The sequence below is a fragment of the Vidua macroura genome, chromosome 9 (assembly GCF_024509145.1).
Source record: "Vidua macroura isolate BioBank_ID:100142 chromosome 9, ASM2450914v1, whole genome shotgun sequence".
In the NCBI taxonomy this organism is placed as follows: Eukaryota; Metazoa; Chordata; class Aves; order Passeriformes; family Viduidae; genus Vidua; species Vidua macroura.
In genome coordinates, this window is record NC_071579.1 from 30,327,459 (window position 1) to 30,346,931 (window position 19,473).

Genomic DNA, 19,473 nt, shown 5'->3' on the forward strand with positions numbered 1-19,473 from the left:
ATGTCCTATTCTACCCTCACAAAGCATTGCTGCCATTCAGGGCAGCCCCAAAGCCACTCGTTTTTCCAGGCTTTTTTAGATTTTTTACAGGATTTGCTCCAGGAGGGACACAGTGTGTGGGCAGGGGCTGCAGCCCACCCTGTGCCACCGAAATAATCATCTGTGGAGGATGAACGGCAGCTCCCTGCCTTGGGCGGCAAAGAAATTGGAAAATATCCCTATAAATGTGATTCATAGAACACAGCACCTGCCTGCACACTGCATTATCCAAACCCATTAGGGTGAGGGAGACGCAGCCAACTATTTTGGGATATGGGGCTTAATTCCCTCTCCCCATTGTTCCTTATTTCCCCACAGGAATTTCATATCCTGACACCTTTTTCCCCCTTCCAAAATTTTTCATGTTGTTACTGGGTGGAAGAGGCCCAACTTTTAGAGAAACTTCAGCTGGATGTTGCATTTATAAATAAATGTGACAAATTTAATAGGGTAGGATAGGTATTTGAATTATTGATTGTTAAATATTTAAGCTGCAAGTCCCCATCCATCAGCGTGTGTGAGAAGGCTTGGGGCAGATTTATGATGCTGGAGTTTTCCTGGTTAGCTGGCACTTGGCATTTCTATTAATTATAGCCCACACATTCGGGTTTTTTTCAGGATTTGTTAGAAGTATTTATAAAAGATGCCCCTATTATACCATTTAAATATTGTTTGTGCAACTGGAACGTGTTTTCTATTGTGGATTAATACCCTGTTTGATTTAGGGGAAAATTAAATTAGAAGGTGTAAGTCTCGGGAGATAAATGCTTTATTTGAGAAGAGTTTCTACCACTGGAAAGCACAAAGTTTTTCTTTTAGATATAAATATTTTGCTCCAGGTGTTTGACTGGGTTTGCAGGTGGGTGGAAAGGCTTTAAAGTGCCCTTGGCAACAGGGAGTAGGAGAGGAGGCACGTGGTGGGGAGGGGGCAGGATGGAATACATCTTATTTATTAATTTTAAGGGATTTAAGGCCTCCCCCTCTAACTATTTCCCTGGGAAGGATGCGAGCCCTGGGGCAGGAAGGGTCTGTGTGAGGGAGGAAACCGCCCAGGGCCGCCAGGTCAATAACGCGCCTCCGAAAAAAATCCCTCCCGAAGTCTGGAGCTGTGTGATGGATTGTAATTGCTCAAGAAGAGCCATTACAGCCCGTTAGGTCAATACTCTGCATTTCCAAAGTGCTTTAATTAATACATGTTTACATCAGGTACAGCAGGGACTTCTCTGGGCCATGGTACCAGGCCAAGAAAGGCTTCAAACTTTCATAATTTGGGCAGGGGGTGCATGAGTTTAGTCTCTTAGTGCTTTACTGCACCTTATCAAAACACATCTTGATGTCATGAGCAGCAAGAAAATCTTCATCCAGCAAGAGCAACACATCCCCTCTCACTGGGGGTCCCACAGGGCAAGAGAGGCCCCTGAGGCTTCACCAACTCGCCCACCACAACCCCCTCATCCTTCCACTCCTGGTTGCTCTTTTAGAGTCACGAAAAGTTGCCAGCATAAAGATAAATTACTGCTGCTCCAGGGGAGTGAGGGATGCTGCCAGTGGGGAAGGTACTCCAGATTATTTTGGAGAGGGTGAGCCACACCCTCCAAAGCATTTTTAAATCATAACTTCTGTTTTCAAGCCACAAGTCACCCGTCCTGCTCGTGGGACCTCAGGGCTCAGCCACCTCCCTCTGTTGCCCACCTTCCTCCTGGGTGCCGCTGTGATCTTGAACATGCAATTAAGTATATGAAGGATATTAATTAAATTAGAATATAATTAAATATAAGGAGGACGTGGACCTGCTGGAGCGAATCTAAAGGAGGCCACAGAGGTGCTCCGAGGGCTGGAGTTCATCTGCTGTGGAGCCAGGCTGGGAGAGCTGGGGGTGCTCACCTGGAGAGGAGAAGGATCCAGGAAGACCTCGGAGTCCCGTCCCTGACTAGAGGCGCCCCAGGAGAGCTGGAGAGGGACTGGGGACAAGGGATGGGGGGACAGGACATAGGGAATGGCTTCCCAGTGCCAGAGGGCAGGGATGGATGGGATATTGGGAAGGAATTCTGGGCTGTGAGTGTGCTGAAGCCCTGGCACAGGGTGCCCGGAGCAGCTGTGGCTGCCCTGGATCCCTGGAAGTGTCCAAAGCCAGGCTGGAGCAACCTGGGATAGTGGAAGGTGTTCCTGCCCATGGCAAGGGGTGGATGAGCTTTAAAATCCCTTCCAACCCAAGCCATTCTGGGATGCTGCGGCCGCACAGAGCTCGGTCCGGTGTTGGGGTCATCAGGACATCACTCATGGGACACTGATTTACCTGCTGGAGTAATTCCAGCAATTACCTGTGCCTTGGTGTGGGAATCAAAGGTGTTCCATCTCTCCTGAATGTGTAGGACTGGGAGCCTCCCAGCCTGGAGGGGCCAGTGACCAGCAGGTACCTCTAAAAACATAAACTCTACAAGCTTATTGATTTTTTTTTTCCTTTTTTTTTTTTTCCCCCTCCGTGCAACCACAAATTACAACCGGCACTGCTAAAAATCACTGGCCTATCCACAAATTTTAATTAAAACCTAAATAAATCATTTTGGGCGCTGCACTTGCACACAAACAATGCGGGAGATGGCACACTTACAGCGGCCTGTCAGCGGCCGCTGACTAATGAGTCGCTGTGAAAATACAACCCCAAGGGCCGGAATTGAAAGCAGATTCCTCGGCTAACGAAGGGCACATGCGGCCCAGCCGTGGCCATCGTGGCAGAAGGCACCAAAACCAGCTCTGGGGGCTGTGGGGGGAAAGAAAAATTTCGTTAAGGCTGCAGGCCGAGGTTTATTAAATAAAGCGCGGCGGGGAAACGCAATAGCGCAGCTGCAGCCTTTTCGCCCGGCGATGGAGTCATGTTTTCCCCTGTCCTTGCAGCAAACAATAACCATATGCTGGGTTTGTTACCAAATGTTTATTTTATTCCTTCATTAGTACACAACGAGGACTTGGAAAAAAGAGGTTTCGTTGCTGCAAGCGCTCGGGAAGAGCTTTTAACCAGGCCCCAGCTGTGCCACGTGGAGCTCGCGGTGCTGCCCAGCGCTGCTTGCAGCGGGTGCTGCTCAAGGCTGTGCTTTGCCATGTGTCACCCACCACGCGTCCCTGTTGGACCCCTGGACCCGGGGGTCCCGCCCCTGGGCGGAGGAGCCAGGATGGATCCATGAATCACATCATTTCTCCCACCCCAGGGCACGGTGCTGTGGGGAGGGCGGCCAAGTGAGACCCGAAAAAAACCTCTTCAACGCTTCTGTCTCTCAAACAAACTCTTCTCCCGTGTTCTAGAAGCTGTCTCTGTCTGATGTGACAGGGAACACCCGGGCCAGGGGTTATGGCTCAGCAGGAGAGAATTCCTGGCTGAGCACCGGAGCAGAGGCCTTGGCATGTGCTGGTGAAGCCACGAGCCAGCAGGGATGAGATCCTCACAAAACCTCACAAAGATCCCTTTTTGTGGCTGACAAAAAGCCTTGGAAATTAAAGCTAATTTTGTGATGGAGCTGTTCCCTTTCTAAGTGCAGTGGCCTTGGCCCAGCTCTCCTCAGGGCACTCGGACTCACTTGTGGCTACTCCTCCAAGGAGGAGCCCAAGGGACACCACTGGTGCCTTCAGGGATCCTCCCTTCATGGACCCCATCCTCCCTGCATGACCCAACCCCTTCATGCACAGATCACCACAGGAAGGTGTCCTCCCAAGGCCAGCATTCCTCTTCCAACCAGAAAATATCCACAAATATTGGCAAAACCCCATTTCCTCAGGGATCATCTCCACCAAACAGTTAAGGCAGAGCTAAGTTTCAAAGTTTGGGTCTTTCCCTGTGAAAGGACTCAGAGTCTCCAGCCAAGAGCTGCATCTCCCACACAGGCATGGAGCTTGGAGCCACAGTTCCTAAAAAACACCCAACAGGACAACTGTCCCTGCAGCAAATGCTGCATTTCCATGTAGCATCTCCCTGTGGCAAAGCATTTCCAGCAAAGGGCAAGGACTTGTCCTGCTCCCAAAATACCCAAAATTATGCTATTTCCACCAAGAATGATGCTGTTACCACCAAGAATGATGCTGTCTCTACCAAGAATGATGCTATTTCCACAGGAATGATGCTATTTCTACCAAGAACAATGCTATTTCCACTCAAGAAGGATGCTGTTTCCTTGGGGGAATGATAGTAACTCATCCCAAAGCCTCCCAAGCAAGGAAATTCCTGGAAATGGAAGCTGGGCCACCTCACTTGCCTTTGCTTTTGGGGTTTTTTTATCCCTCCCTTAAAGCTGCCTTGTGAAAAGAAAGAAAAATAATATGCTATGTGTATGTTGCTCCTGCAATTCAAAACCTGATCTTGACTGAGGAAAAACTACCAAAAAAAAGAAGGGTAAAAAAAAAATCGAACCTCTCCCAACTGCAGAACACGTTCATGGGAAGATGTGGAGCACATGAGGCTGTCCTGGGGAGAAAGTTTGCTAAAAATAACATATGCAGATTATGTACATAAAATGTCATGAAATATCAGCAGAGAAAGCCGTGTGGAGGTTCAGGCTGTTGCAATCACAGCTGAAATGGGCCAGATGAAGGACAGTGTCTGCAGCAGGACCAGAAGTGAGGCCAGCTCCTCTCTCCAGCCAGAGCTCAGGGACCACATCTGACAGAGCCAAACCAGAGTGGAATGGAGCTTATTTTTATGATTTCCTGGCTAGGGAGGGTCAGCTATAGCCCCTGGGCTGCTCTGAAGCCCTGTACCTGCAAAGGATCTGCTCCGAGATTCTCCTAAATCAGAGTAATTTTGCTTAAATATTTAACAATATTTAATATTAAGTGAAGAAGAGGCAGAGCCTGACCTGAGGTCAGGCTGGGCTCGCCACAGGGGCAACAGCAGCACATCCTGATAGCTCTTACATGAGGACAAATTGCAGAACAAAATCCATATTCCAAAATACATGGAAGTGTGTAGCCAGAGGGAGCACTCCCACCTTTCCCATAGCTGGGGGCTCCTGGAGAACTGCTGTGTTTCCGCTAACAGCAGTCATTATCTTACAAAAAGTGAAGAGAACAGAGGAGACAAATTAAATAAAAGATGAATATTTCATGAAAATTGACAGCTAAGAAGAGTTCATCCATTTGGCAATCAGTGGAAATGGCCCAACACCATTTCTACCAGCACAGAGGGATCCAGCAGGACAGCCAGAGGAAGGAATGCCACTGCCCCCACCGTCCTCTCCCAAAATGCAGGGATGATGGATTCATTGCTGCTGAGCTGTGCATCCCCCCTGACACCCCTGCAGCCCAGCCTTGCTGCCTGGGTACGTATTAAAATGAGTTATGTAGGTCACTGTGTGAAAACAAACAGTGCTGTGGATGCATGCAAATAACACAGCAGAACTCCCAGAAAATTTATATCGCAGCCAGAGGACTAAGGAGGGAGCGTGGAAAATGTCAGCCACGTTTTAATGCCACCCCGAAGGGCTCTGGGGGGTCTGGCAGCCCTCGTTAGTGCCTTGGGGAGCCCTGGGATCCTCCCCTCCACCAGCAGAATGAGTTACTGGGATGGTTCCTCTGGCACAGTAATTGGAAGGGATCTGCTTCACCCGGGTTGAGGGATGAGCTGGGTAAAAAAATCACCTTTTTTCTGTGATTTGCTGCAGAAGCAGAGGTGTGGGTCACAGTCACAGCCCAGGGGAACTTCCACAGCTGGAAATCACAGAATCGTGGAATGGTTTGGAATCATGGTTTGGGTTGGGAGGAGCCTTAAAGCTCATCCAGTGCCACCCCTGCCATGAGCAGGGACACCTTCCACTGTCTCAAAGTGCTCCAAGCTCTGTCCAACCTGGCCTTGGGCACTGACAGGGATCCAGGGGCAGCCACAGCTTCACTGGGCACCTGTGCCAGGGCCTGCCCACCCTCACAGGGAACAATTCCCAACATGATGTCCAATATTCCTGTAGAGGATGAGCATTTTCCCAGTGAGGTTTTGGATGTGGGGCAGGAATGCTGGCAAGGTCTTCCACTCCCTGTGGTTTGGAGAGGAGAGGAAAAGGCTGAAATTATCCCAGGATGCAGCACGGGGATGCTCCAGTGGCAGAGCCTGAAGTGGGATTTGCACCCAGTGCCTTTGGACATGCTTGGGTGGGGCAGGCAGAGGAATGACAGGAGTGCCAAATCCTGGAGCCTGATGCTATTTGGGAGGCTGCAGCAACCAGGAATTCCTGTGGGAAAGGACATTTCTCATCATTTCAGCTGTAGAAGCAAGGCTTGAAAATGCACCCTCTGGAGCCAGGAGACAAGGAAAATCAGATAAAATGTACTTCTGTACGGGATTTTGAGGCGAGACTCATGACTTTTTAATGGACTGGACTGATTTCACTCCCGTTGTGTCCCTGCTGGCTGGTGCAGATCCAGCTTCTTGCTGTCCAGCCAAGCCAAGGATCCTTCCCTGCTGCCACAGGGTGCTCTCCCAGCCAGACTCCCACATTTCAGCCACAGGGAAGGGTACAGGGTTCATCTGGACAGGCAAAACCCTACGTAGTTCAGCCAAGAATACATTTGAACTCCTGAGGTCAGCAGTTCAACGCCGTGCTGTTACACCCATCTCGGATATTCCATTCCCTTCCTGAGTCCTCATCAGGAGACAGGCCAGGCACTGATTGATTTGGGGGATCTCTCCTCGGGTCAAAAAGGACTTTACAGTGCAGACTTTACTGCACTGGAAGAGGGCTGAAGAACACGAGCAGCCTGGAGCATCATCCAGCTCCAAAACCAATGCAGGAGCGACAGTGGTGAGGATGTGAGCTTATGGGAGCAGCAGTCTAAGTCACCCCCGTGCCCCCTCCTTCAAAAACACCCTCAAAAACACTTGGTTTGGGAAAACAGAGGTTTTGGGTGCTGGGGGCACTCAGACTTTACCTTCTTACGTGCACAAAATGATGAGTATCTCCCATCCACTGCACGCACCCAGCTTTGCTGGCTGCTGTGGCACAACAGCTTTTAAGGAGAGTCTCGTCTTTGTTCACCTAGGAGAAAATAATTGGTCAAATTTAATTCAAGGAGGGATCAATTAGAACAGGTTGTGATAGACAGTTAGGTCACCAGCAGCTCCTATAAATCGCGGGTAGAATTTCCTCCTTCACCATCTACCAGTTTGATGTAGGAAATGGCTCATTTGCAAGCTAAAGGTTTAATTAGGAGAAAAAAGAAGGTCAGCAGAGATCAGATGTGAATTGCAAAGTGCTAAAGAAGTTTACTGCAGCAACGTATTTATTGAGAGCCGTGCTATAGATCTGCTCCCTCTCTGTCCAGAATGCTAATAGCACCCCTTTGAATTCTTCCTATCCTCAGAAAATTCATCGATAATATCTGGGATGTTTTAAAGCTGTTTGCCACATGGGGTTTTTTAATGATAATCAAGGCTGCCTTACCCATCTAGTTAATTGTGGATCCTTCTTTCCAGGTCAGGTTTCTAGAATGTGACACCCTTTGGGTTGCTGTTTCCTCTCCCTTCCATGGCAATGTGAGCCTGGCAGAGGGTATTTATTGCTCCCCATCACCAAGGACATAGTGACAATGTAAAATGGGCCAGAAATATCAATATGATGAAAATTCATGGCGTTTCTTCCTCACCTCACTGTACCCTGTGTGGTTTTTATGGATGTGTAAACTGCAGGAATAAAAGAGCTCTGCACAAGCTCTCTTAAAAGCAATGGCAGTGACAGCAACGTGATTACACGAGGTTTTGGCTCAGCGGCAACAGCGCTGAGCTGGCCCAAGGCAGCAGAGCCTAAAGTTAAGCCATGCCATTGGTCTCAGCTCCTGGTCCAGCAGAGAGGGGTCCAGGGAGGTTCTGCATTGGATTGGGCTCTGCAGGTTGGGGGAGGAACAGGCTGTCCCTCCGTGTGCCGTTTTGGACACTGGGATGAGCAGGCCACTGTCAGGCTCTGCTGCAGGGGAGATGAGGGGCACCATCTCTTCATCAGCATCAGCAGCTTTAAGCTGGGACAGAATAGATTTAGACTGGATATTGGAAAGGAATTCTCTGTGAGGGTGGGCAGGCCCTGGCACAGCTGCCCCTGCATCCCTGGAAGTGTCCAAGGCAAGGTTGGACAGGGACAGTGGATATTCCTGAGATAGTGGAAGGTGTCCCTGCCCATGGCAGGGGTGGGACTGGGTAGACTTTATGGTCCCTTTCAACCCAAATCATTCTAGGATTTCATGATGTTGTGGTCTCCAGGAGATCCATGAGTGCTCCTTCCTGCTGTCCCTGTTCCTGTGTCTCTGGGGCTTCCCACTGGAGAGGATTGGCGTCGGTGCTCTGGGTGCAGCCCTTAGCTGGGGCCTCTTCAACAGGCACAGATGCAGCTTCCAGCCTGATCTGCTCTGCAGCTGAGGCTGGGAAGGACTCAAAGTCCAGAATCACCAGGGGTCCAGGCATCCCAAACTGTCATCGTGAACACTGTGATTTGGGGCCCCATTAGATGTCACACATGATTAATGGCTCTGCACAGGATACAGCAGGACAAACCCTGCAGAGGTCCAGGGACAGCCACCAAGGTGGAGAGAAATCAAAATGGCAACTGGGCCTGGCTGGAAAGACAAGAGCAATTTTTCCAGTCACTTCCATTTGTTCCAGTATCACTCAGTCCCCCACCCAGTTTGATGTGAGGCTGCAATTCCGCTCTGTGAGAAAGGACGGCTACAGCAGCTCCAACTGCACACTGATGTAATTAAACAGGCAACGTTAATTCCCAGCACCTGAGACTCCAGTCCTGCGTGCAGGGATGAGAACACTGATTTCAATCATTTCGGCAACGCCAGCAGTAGGAACAGGCGGAGGACAGAGGAGGCTCCTCGCTCTTCTGGAGGATCAGAAACTCACCACAATTATCAGTCAACACTTCCAGCTGTCCGCTAAAGGCTAAAGCAAACACATCCCAGCTCTGAGGTGGGAGGCAGCAGAGCTGTAATTATTTCAAAGTTTAACTGCTGCCTCCATTCCAGACACAGACAGGAGACGATCCCGATGTACCCCGCTTCCACCGACAGCGTGTGATGCTCCCTGTGCAGCAGCTCAAGTGGCTTCTAGGATGCTTCAGACTCAGGTGTGAGGTGTAGAAAGCATTAAATTAACCATTTCCTACCTTCAGCAGGCAAAAGCTGCATTACCTTGGACCAGCCATGTTCCCATTAAAATACCAGCTCCTACGAGCCTCGTGAGAGGGGCGGGAGATTCCCTGGGCTCAGCTGAGCCTCTGGGGGAAATCCAGGTGTTCCAACACCCAGATCATGTTTGACGTCATAGAGACATCAGACAGAGGAGGTGGCAGACCTCGCAGTGCCCCTGAATCACTGACTCACATCTCTGTCTGACCTGGTTTAAAAGTAAGGCCTCCAAAATGGGATCCAGCCAAGGGAGCCGTGTGGGGCTTTATCCCGTGGCCTCTTCTGCGACAGCAACGGTGCAGCTCCACCATGGATATGGCTGGATTTATGAAGTAGTCATTATTTTAATAGCACTCATTGACTTAGGGTCAAAAATCTTTTTCCAGCTTTTTTTTTTTTTTTTTACTTAAGGAAAGAGCCCGTATGTCACAATCTCATGCCTCATCTAATTGGGTAAGTGTTTCCTTTGTCCTTGAAACCGAAAAGTAGATGGCGTATCCAGGAGCTACAGAATGAAAAAGCATCTGCCTTTGGTATTTGGCAGGCCTCAATTAAAAACCTGCTGCCTGGGCTATCACTTTTTCTTTAATTCTGACCAAAGTGCTTCTGCTCGGATTCAAGCGGACAGTTCTGAAGGTTGAGCTATGGGAATGCAAAAAAACCCAAATATTTTGGAATAATAATTAATGTTTTATGTACAACAGGAAAGAGTCCCACATCCAGAGGCCCAGAGTCATGCTGGAAGCATGGAAGGACTCAGATCCCCTCTGAGTGTTTCCATAAGCTCCTGCTGGAGCAGAGCTCAGGTCCACGCTTGAGCCCGCTCCCGGCTCCACAAATCCAGAGCTCAATATGCACAAAACACTTCCATCTTTAAAAAATAATTGAAAAGGTGCACTCTGAAGTTCACTGGATCGATCCCACTGAATTTATTTAGAAGACACTTCATTGTGTCAAAGATTTAACGGCGAGGTTACGATGCCCAGCCTTCAGAATGTCAATGCGCTGCAGCGGGAGCGTTGCAGGGAATGCTAAAACCCTCGGCAGAGCACGCCCGAGCAGAACTGCCAGATTTGTGAAATATGAAAATTATTGCACAGAGTTTAGATAAGATGCAGGCTGCTAGGGGAAAAGCAGCACAGGGGCTGGAACTCTGCGTGTGTCTTATGAGTAGTGGGATGAAATTTTGCAGCCTCCCTGCGGATTCCTTGGCCGGCCCCTTACATCCCTTCGAGCCCTCGCTCCCAGGCTGCCCCTTTGGAAATGTGTGTGTCTGGACATGAGCAGTATTTCCCGGCACACTTGATTAAATACCTCCCCTGGTTATTTATTGCACATTAAACAACATCTCTCCTGCACGTACCTTGCTTGGACAAAAGCTCTTTGCTCTCAAGTGCAGAGCTCAGCATGTCGTAGGCCAGAGCTCTGCAAACCTCCGGCAGCACCCATCAGCATTCCCTGCTTATTAAACACCATCTCTGGAACCTGAGAGTTACCCTGCTTTCCTACAGTTTACATTTCTTGGTGCCTGTGATACAGTTTTAATGCAGAACATACCCAAAGGTTTTTCCTTCTCTCTCTCTCTCTCTCTCTGTCCTTGGGGAATCTCCCTGTTTGGTGCTGCGGGAACAATCCCGATCCACCAAAGGACTCCCAGGCTGTAAAGTTTCAAGTGAAGCGGGAGGGCGGGGGAAGGAATGACAAGTCCTTTTTACTGAAATTCTCTCCCCAAATGGATTTGGCAGAGCCGGGCTCTGCTGATCTTAAAGCAAGGTTTATCATTCGTGCAGGCTGCTGCCTGAAGGGGGAAAAGATCTTTGAAGTTGCTGAATGATGGAAGGGTCTCCCCCCTCCTCTCCCTCGCACACATTTTTTAAGGGTGGTGACTGGGAGATGCTCAACTGCCCTGAGTCAGGAAATTACATGACAAATTAAACAATTATGTGTTTTAGTGCTGAGCTTCTATTTAAACATTTAGCATCAAACAAGCTTTTTAGCATGAATTCCACAGGCATTTATACTTTCCCCACCACCTGTAATTCCACACTGGCTTGTTTTCCCCGCATCTCAAGAGCTCCCCTGGTCCAGTATCTACACCTTGAAGATATTTCTTTATCATTTAACTTTATTACAGAAGGCACTACTGCCTGGACACTGTTGGAGTGACAAGGACTATTTCCTTAATTACTGTACATTGATAATAGCATTTACTCTGGCAGCTCCAGAGCTATTCAATCAAGCAAGATTCAATACAAAAAAGCTGATTTGCCAAAAAAGAGATTAGCATAAGTGCCTACAGTCACATTCTATTTTTGAAGGTAAAGCTACTGTGTCTGTGAGCTTTCTTGTGGGAACTTTATAAAGAGAGATTAATCTAGTTTATCTCCTTCAAAACATATTTGGGGAAATCGCAGAGAGTCACTGTTTAGGCTCTTTTGGCAATAATTTTCTATAAACATGTAAAATAAAGACCTGCAAGGAAAGTGCTAATCAGCAGCAGGAAGGTGTAATTTTTTCACTTACGTGGACGTAGACATTTGTGGTGAAAAGCTCCGTGTTCCCCAGTTTGCTGTTGCTGTTCTTTGTCATTTAATCAAGTGGTGACTGTAGCTGTTGCACTTTAAAATTAAATGCTATTATTTATGGTAGAACTTGTGCTGGTTAAAAGTGCAAAGCTCAGCATTGTGTACGTTTGTAAGCAGAAGGTTAAGCAGGACATTTTAAATGGTAAAGCAAAGGGCTTAATCAAGGCTGAAGAGCAAAATGCAGTGGGATAACAGATACAGTAAATAGGCATTAATCACCATACAGGCTTAATCCAGGTCTTAGGCAGTCTTGGGGCTAATTCGAAGACTCACTTACATAAGAACTCGTTCTACCAAGCCCTCAGTAAGTGAATAACTTTATTCTTAGGAGAAAACTTAGCAGTGCTAAAGGCCCTTGCCCTATCAGGCCCGGGTTATATATTTGTAAAATGATCATCACACAATTATTTTGCCTGAAGGGGCTTTTCTGAGTTAGGAGGCACGTGGAGGGGGGTGGTTCAAGAAGGGAAAAACTTGAATCACCAGAGCATAAGGACTCGCTTTTCCATGTGGTTCCCCCCCCCCCCCCCTTGACACTGTCTCTTACTGTGACATCAAAATCCGAGCTAAGTGCTTCTTGCCAAAGTTGGACCAGATAAAATCACGAAGCCAGTATCATCTCATGAGAGACAGCTCACTGTCTTAGTGCCAAATTTAGTGACTACAAATCCAGGCTTAGAACATAGTCCTTCCCCAGCCATAATCCAGCACTTGCACCCTGGATTTGTGTTTAACTACTGATGACCTAAACTTTGGGGCTTAAGAAGATAATTGCACATCCATAGGTGTGGAGCTCACTGAACAGAAGTTCTTTTATTGGATGCTCAGAAAGATTAAAGTTCTTCCACGTTCAACTTTACATCAGAAATTCCAAATCTTTGTGCAAACAGACACCTCTCATGTACTGGCACAGCAGCACACGAGCCCCAGGGTGGATTTTGGCATCCTGGTCAAGCTTGCTTTAGAATCCTGGAATCATGGAATGGTTTGGGATGGAAAGAACCTCAAAGTTCAGCTCTTTCCACCTCCTTCCATGGGCAGGGACACCTTCCACTAGACCAGGCTGCTCAGAGCCCCTTCCAGGCTGGTTTTGAACATTTCCAGTGTGTTCCAGCCCTGAAGAACAGCAGACTCAGGATTAGCACCACACGGCCTACCCTGAGGAAATGAGGAGGGGATGGAAGTGGGGAACGCAGTAGATGTCCACGGTTTATCTGCTCAAGGAACAGCAAGATGAAAAAAAATCCACAAACCTTTAATTGTGAACGTAGGAGAGGGACAGTGATGTAACTGTTCCCAGGGAACACTATTCTTATTTTGTAGAGGGAGGTGAGCCAAGATACTTAAGCTCTAGAGAACCTTTAACACAGGAAGCTATTTATCATAACAAGCTTGGTTGATACTGCTCCCATACTGAACCAATTAGATTAGCCTATTTCGTCATACTTCATAACTTGGGATGATAGGTTTCCAAGCATGGTACAGTGCAGTAATTGAATTTTGATCAAACACACATGGCCCATAACCCAGTATGTGAAACTTTCAGAACAGTTCACAGCTTTTAAATATCCAGTCAACATGTTGCCAAAAGTACAGGATGTACTTGATGCAAGTGGGAGAGGAGGGGGGGAGCACGAGTCCACGCCGTAACTTGGTACAGCTGTAAAACAAACATTTTTTTGTTCCGATTCTGTTCCTACTTTAGCAAAGGAGCTGGGAGGAAGACAGTGAATGTCAAGTAAGTCGTTTTTCTCCCCAGCCCCCACGCCCCTCAGGCACACATTCCCCTTTTAACATTCTTAGATTACCACAACCTTTTAAATTCACTCTACTGTACTTACATACTGTGTTAGACACACCAGCAATTATGGTTGTTAGCATGACACATCCATTGCCTACACTTAGTTAACAAAATAACTTAAAAGTCGCATGCATCAGCCTCTTAATGGGGCTGTAATCAATGGGACCTTGGAATGAAAGCCCTAAAAATTTACCCCCCACCTCTGCATTCCCCAGGTCTCTGCCTTTGCCAGCACAACCCACATGGTGGGCAGTCTTGTCCAGCTCAAGGTGAACACTCAGTTTTTCAGTTCTCAGTGAACTCTTACATCTTCCTGCCGTATTTTCCCCATGGTAAATTCAAGGAACTTTGAAGAAGACCCTGTAAAGGAAACAGAATACATTAATAAATAGCATTCCTATGGCTTTGCTGGCTTGGGGACAAAGCACCCACTGCAGAGCAGGTTTATGGTATGGGAAATGCTGTGCCAGAGTTTCTTAGTAGCTATCCATATCAAAGCTGCTCCCTGGCCTAAAAGGGAATCTGGCATTCTCCAGCAGTGAAGCAGGGCATCACCAACCTCTTCTTATGGTACTGACAACTTCTTCCTCAGTTTTAGAATCATAGATTGGTTTGGATTGGAAGGATCTTAGAGCTGATCCAGGGCCATCCCCTGCCATGGGCAGGGACACCTTCCACAATCCCAGGGTGCTCCAACGTGGCCTTGGGCACTTCCAGGGATCCAGGGGCAGCCACAGCTTCTCTGGGCACCCTGTGCCAGGGCCTGCCCACCCTCCCAGGGAACAATTACTTGTGTGTCTCTAACCTAAATTTCCCCTCTTTCACTTTGAGCCCACTGCTCCTTGTCCTATCTCAAGTTTTGAACACTTTGACCCAAAGGCAGCCCCAGACACCTCAATGCCCCGAGGGGAGAACCACCAGGGCACCCAATATTCATCGAGGTGGTGGCAAATGACATAAAAGCTGGGAATTCCTGCTCCATCCCCCCAGAGAAGGCAGGCTCTGGGGGTTCACCCCAGCACTGCCTGCCTCGGAGGCGTCTCACACACCTGCTCTGAGCACAGCTGTGCACGAGCAGCAGCCACAGGTTCCAAGGGGAGAAACGGTGCTTCTCCCAGGGAACAAAATGCACAGCTCATTTCGTCCTGCTGTTGGTTGGGGACAGGTATTTCCTGACTGCAGCCACCCCCTGGCAGGACAGGGCACAGAGGACGCGCTGGATCTCGTCTCCCTCCCCGCCCCGCTGCCCACTAAGTTATGATACTGCAGAGAAAAAAAGGGAGAAAAAAAAAAAAATTTGGTGCTCAACTTAATCAGACTTGGACCAAATCTCAGCTCAAACCAAGGTTAAATAGTCCTGTTCTAAGGTAGGATTTATATAGCAATTACAGTAATGGAAACTGAGCTTTATAATTCTTATACTGCCTAAAATTCTGCTGTGTCATATGCATCTGCAGAGCCCGAGGAATGTGCTGCTCGGGGAGCACTGCAGTCCTGAAAGCAGCCATTCAAATGGATCATGGAGAGTTATTGGAGCACGTGGATGGCCGAGATTTTTATGAAGCACAAAGAGTTATAATCAGAAATCCTGGGGAAAGCAAGGAGCGGGTATCCGAGACAAGCAGTATTTTTTTTTTTTTTTTTTTTTAATACTTTATTTTGTTGGGAATGTTGGGAACTAGATCTCCATCAGACACGGTGCAAAAAGCATTGAGGGTGTCCTTTTTATCCTTGGATTTCTTTCCCTTTGCTGCAGTCTTAGATCCACAGTGCAAAATGCGTCTTGGCCAGACAGAATCCTCGCAGCCACTTTCCAGCTCGCTCTGTTGTGCAAGGAAAAATACCGGTGTGCTGAGTCTGTGCTGCGATAAAGAACAACCCGGGAAGATTTGGGGATCTGATAGGGGGTTTGGCTCCACCTTCAGGAAGCAGAAGGCAGAGAGACAACGCGGGGTTGAGTTTCAGACACTTCGTACAGAAATCTGGAGCCTGCCATCATTCCTGCCCCCCAAAAAGGGTCCCTGCTCGGATTTATCACAGCATCCCTGATCTGGTGCTGTGACATTTCTACATGAGTGATGCAGCTCTGGAGAGTCCACCTCCTCCTGGAAGAGCTTGAAGGATTGGGGCAGGACGTCCAAAGGGAGCTGATAAATGGACACAAGGCACCAAAAAGCAGCTTTAAGGTGACAAAAAGTTGGGATACGTGGGATGCCACAGGAGTGCATCAAACACCATTAGCCGTTCACACTGTCAGTGCTGAGGGTCCCCAGCAGAATGTGATTTTCTCTTATACTTCACAGAGATTAGGAAGGTTCTCTGGGTATCACAGATGGATTGAGAGGAAGAAAGTGGGAAGAGTCTTGATCATATTTCAGTCTAGCAAAACACTTAAGCATATGCCTAAAGTTAAGCTATTTTTTCTCCTCGGATTCAGGCAGAAGATGCAAACGGAACAATCTCTTATATTTCACTTTTTGGCAGACTCTGATGCTGAACCCAGAACGAGGTAGCTGGTTAAACAGAATGATTTAAATGAATTTAAACGGTGCGTTTTTTTAAAGAAGCCACACAGTGACCACTTACAATAATGAAAATGACAGGGTAGTTAGGGATGACACTGAGTTTGAAAGTGTGTGAGAGGCGTTACTGAAATAATCAGCAATCACACAATTAGCAACAGTCCCGTGAAGCAATGGAAATGCACGGGTCTTGCCTCTGGAATTTCCCCAGCTGGGTGCTTGAGCACCCAACTTTATTGTATTTAACATCACTTTCAGGAGGAAGCAGGTTTGAAAAGTGCAGAGCAAGCAGCAGTGCAGAGATGGCCTAAACACCTAATGAATCTAAAAATAAAAAAAAAACCTCAAAAACACTGAGAGGAGATGGGAGCAGACTGAATAGACAGAGCTGTGCAAGCAAATATAACTGAATATACTCCTGAGGAACAAAGGAAACAATCCTTGATGGGGTGACAACAGATGTTCTCCAAAAAAAAATTCTGAGGGAGCATTTCAAACACAAAGACCTTCCTGTGGAAGTTTTACTGGCAGACGTACAGGAATACATCTTTGGAAATGGAGTAAAAGCTAACATTTAAGGTGTTATCAGGTCCTGAAAGCAGCAGTGATATCTTCATGTAATAAGTGGTGGGTGGTGGTGGAGAGGGAAACGGTGAGGATAACAAAATGCTGCCACAGGAAGTTGCTGTGGCGGAGTTGTGGTTTAAATCCCAGGAGGAATAATCGGTTTATTCTTAAAAAAACCCCATGAAAAGGAGCTCTAGACACAAGTGAGAGATGCACAAGCTAACCCAGCTGAAGGAATGCAACCCAGAGCCATCTATTAGTACAGTCAGCACACTGAAGTGCCACCACTTCGGCACTGTGGGAGCAAATGTGGAGTGCCCAAAGCTGGATGTTTCTCCCAGCTACGGCTCCTTCAGGTCATGGTTAAGCACACTGCAGAAAATCTCAGATTGGTCGTTAAAATAAAGGGGGAAATAGGACAGCTTGTAGAGTAATTTTTGAAATTACTGAATTGCACTGGTGGTTTGGGAAGATCTGGGTTTAATGCCTGGCCTGGATCTGCAGCATCTTCAGTGAACAGTTTTATCTGAGTTTTTAAAGGCTGGGCACCTCAAACTCTTGTTTTAAACTCTAGCCTTTACTTTTTATGTTCTTTATTTTTACTGATACAGAATAATACTTCTCTGCCTAGTTGGAGTGTTGAAAGGATTCCTGACTATCTGCAAGGCCAGCAGATATCATTTTATCTGGGAATGAGGCAGGAGGACGACATACTACATTGTCTAATTGTTTTCATTGCTTTGCAACTGTTTTGGGGAAAACAACCCCGAGAGAAGATTATTGCAGTGCAATCAGAACTACAGAAAGACTGGGATGGACAACTTGATTGACAGGAGAAGGCTAAAGCAGGCAGCAACACAAAAAATCATCATTGGACAGACATTTTGATAAATATTACTGCAGCCAATTTATTATTAACACAGTGGGACAGCTTTACATCTTGCATCACACTTTTCACAGCCCTTATGGTAAACATGCCATATCTGACAATTACAAGATGAAAACAAAGACCTCACTAAGTGTCTCCTGGCCCTGCAGCTTTATCTGCTTGCTCAGTTAACCCTCTCTCCACTTCAGCTGCGCAGCTAAACGAGCAGATAGAAACATATTATAGATATATTAACATTTCCTGTGTGTTCATATAGAGAACACAACCCCAGCAGCAGCCCATGGAATTCCCAAAGGTTAAGCAATCTATGGCACTCATTCCTAAAACATGGGAGAGGATTGGGGCTGAGGTGGGAAGCTGTCAGGACAAGACAGAGGATCAAAGGGAATCCCTTCTGAAGGGAAGAGAGGTCACCCATGGCTGTGTCCTGGCTGCAGGGACAGCCCCAGTGTGAGCACCCCTGGATCACAATCTGGGCTCCAGCAGGGAGGGATCCCACAGCAAGAAAGGATCCCACAGCAGGGAAGGATCCCACAGCGGGAGAGATCCCACAGCAGGGAGGGATCCCACAGCAGGAAAGGATCCCACAGCAGGAAAGGATCCCACAGCAGGGAAGGATCCCACAGCAGGGAAGGATCCCACAGCAGGGAGAGATCCCACAGCAGGGAGGGATCCCACAGCAGGGAGGGATCCCACAGCAGGGAGAGATCCCACAGCAGGGAGGGATCCCACAGCAGGGAGAGATCCCACAGCAGGGAGAGATCCCACAGCAGGAAAGGATCCCACAGCAGGGAAGGATCCCACAGCAGGGAAGGATCCCACAGCAGGAAAGGATCCCACAGCAGGGAGGGATCCCACAGCAGGGAGAGATCCCACAGCAGGGAGAGATCCCACAGCAGGGAGGGATCCCACAGCAGGGAGAGATCCCACAGCAGGAAAGGATCCCACAGCAGGGAGGGATCCCACAGCAGGGAAGGATCCCACAGCAGGGAGGGATCCCACAGCAGGGAAGGATCCCACAGCAGGAAAGGATCCCACAGCAGGGAAGGATCCCACAGCAGGGAAGGATCCCACAGCAGGGAGAGATCCCACAGCAGGAAAGGATCCCACAGCAGCTCTGGTTTCCTGGCTGACACATCTCCTCCTACACAACCACTGCAGCTTGGACCAGCAGCTCTTTCTCTCTGCTGGCTGCTTGGCTTCTGGGATTAGCAATCTCATGGACCTTGGAAATAAAATCCTATTTTCACCTGATTCACACAAAACAGCTCCTGGAATTTTTTTACAGGTAACGAAGCACAACTTGGATTTCTGAAATCACCAAGTCAAGCCCTCTGCTACTTGAACACCTGGAGACACATTTTAGAATGGAATCCTGTGTGCTAAGTCGCCCAAGGCTATTTTTGTATTATAACACCCATGACATCTCCCTATTTTCATAGCTTCATCATCAGCTTCAGGGTTGGAAAAACAAAAAGCAGACAAGTCACAGGATGATCTTGGGCAGGAGATTTTACTTGATTCAAACATCTAATTTCCATCCGCTTCCTGTCTGTTTTTCAAAGTATTTTAGGGAACAAAACTGATGAGCACAAAGAGCATTCAGTGAGAGAGGGAGCAAAGGGAGACAGAACAAATATCAGGCAAGGGAATGGAGCTGACAGAGTGTTCCTGTCTCTTTGAACCCACAAGGAAAATGCATGGCAGGAAGGATTCCAAAACCACATCTTTCTTGCATGAAGGGAAGAATTAACGTTAAGCACAAAGTATTCCTTGTGGTTTATTCTCATTACGTGACATGTCAGGTTATGCTGATTTGGGTTAAAAACAGGATTTCTTTACAAAGCTCTCTGTGCACTGGGCTTAACGTGGGTTAAAAAGAGCCTAAACCCCACAAATTGTGCTTTCATAAAT